We start from the raw sequence: 1,478 nt of genomic DNA on the forward strand, positions 1-1,478 counted from the left end.
ACGGTATGTAATCTAGGAAACAAGTTTGTCTTTTGATTGTTATCATTCATTTTTTCATATAGTTCTCATTAGAAAGTAAAAAGTGGTATGTATATTGAGATTGTAATATGGTTAATTTATGTAAAAATATGGAGACGGAATTTGTGGATATAATGTTGGATTAAATAACGGGTAAATCTTTAGGCCAATATAATAATTCTCTTTGGGTATGGAGCAATTGATTGCTTCTTGAATTTAGTTTCGTCATTATCAGGATATCAAGGAGCTTGCTCCTCATTGCCTTGCCGAGATCCGTCACTTCATTGAAGACTGTATCCACTTCCATGTTTTTTTTTCTTTACAGTTCTCTTGGTTGTTCAAATTAAGGAAATTTCATAACTCTTAACTCTGAGGTATCAGTCCCCGTAAGTTTATTTCACGCAGCTAATATATATTGCAATGAAAATACTTCATTAAGCTCCATTGATCTCACACACTAGCAGCAGCAAACTACTGAAAGTTGCATATAAACACTTCTCCATTAGCAACATTTTAGCTTGAGTTGGTGGGATTTCGAAAGGAAATCCCTTCAAAAATATAAGTATTTTGCTTCATGGTATTCTTTAGTAAAAGGTGAAAGAATAGTTCGCTCTATGCTTATCGGGCAACTGCCTGTGTTTAGACCTTTCTTGGCTGCAACTTTACATAAGTGGTTCTTAGCTCAAAACTTTCATAGTTTCATTTGCTTGATATGGGACTAAAAGCTTTAACGTGTACCTGATTTTGCAGCAGTGAGGTTGAGTTGAAATCTATAACCCTGACCCAATCCGGTCTTAGACCCTGAAATGAAGTTCTCATAATAAGCTTGGGTCGTCGTGGGAGCCCAACAGGTTTAGGTGTCGATGGACTACTCACAAAACACTGCCCCCCAATGAAATATCCAAGTCTAGAGTGCATTGGACTTGAAAGTTGCATCAAATTTTCCTACACATGGTTGGGTTATTAAGGTAGAGTGGCTGATTGTTTGGTCAGAGTTTGAGAAAACAAACTCGCACACAAGAGTTTAAAAACTTGAGATTTAACTAAAATTAAATCCTCGGAGTTCCCTGCAAAAGATACTGTTGATTTTGTTTTTTAAATGTCATCATCTTCACTAACTATTTGTGTAATTGTGTTTATTTGCGTAGCATCCTAGCTTTTATCTGTGAAGGTATAAGAATGATGCCCTTATTATTATAAAATAATGAGTAGCTAAAATATTTTCCTGTTTGGCAGTGATCTTCCTCCTTTGTCGTGGAGGCAAAGATTAGATGCATGTATAAATGTTGTTCGTGGTCTCTATTATCTTCATACAGGGGTAGAGAGGCGGGGTATAATTCACAAGGATATGATGTTAAGACGACAAATATTCTATTAGATGAGAGTTGTGTTGCAAAGATGGCAGATCTCAAGTTGTCAAAGGATGGTCATGCACTTGATCATACTCACGGGAGTGCTGC

At 36.3% G+C, this 1,478-nt stretch overlaps 1 pseudogene; it reads right to left on the bottom strand.

Annotated features, from left to right (window-relative positions):
* Positions 1-546: 546 nt before the first annotated feature.
* On the bottom strand, positions 547-649 carry LOC147503267 (U5 spliceosomal RNA; annotated as a pseudogene).
* Positions 650-1,478: the final 829 nt, after the last annotated feature.

The sequence above is a fragment of the Coptis chinensis genome, chromosome 4, assembly GCF_015680905.1.
Source record: "Coptis chinensis isolate HL-2020 chromosome 4, ASM1568090v1, whole genome shotgun sequence".
Classification (NCBI taxonomy): Eukaryota; Viridiplantae; Streptophyta; class Magnoliopsida; order Ranunculales; family Ranunculaceae; genus Coptis; species Coptis chinensis.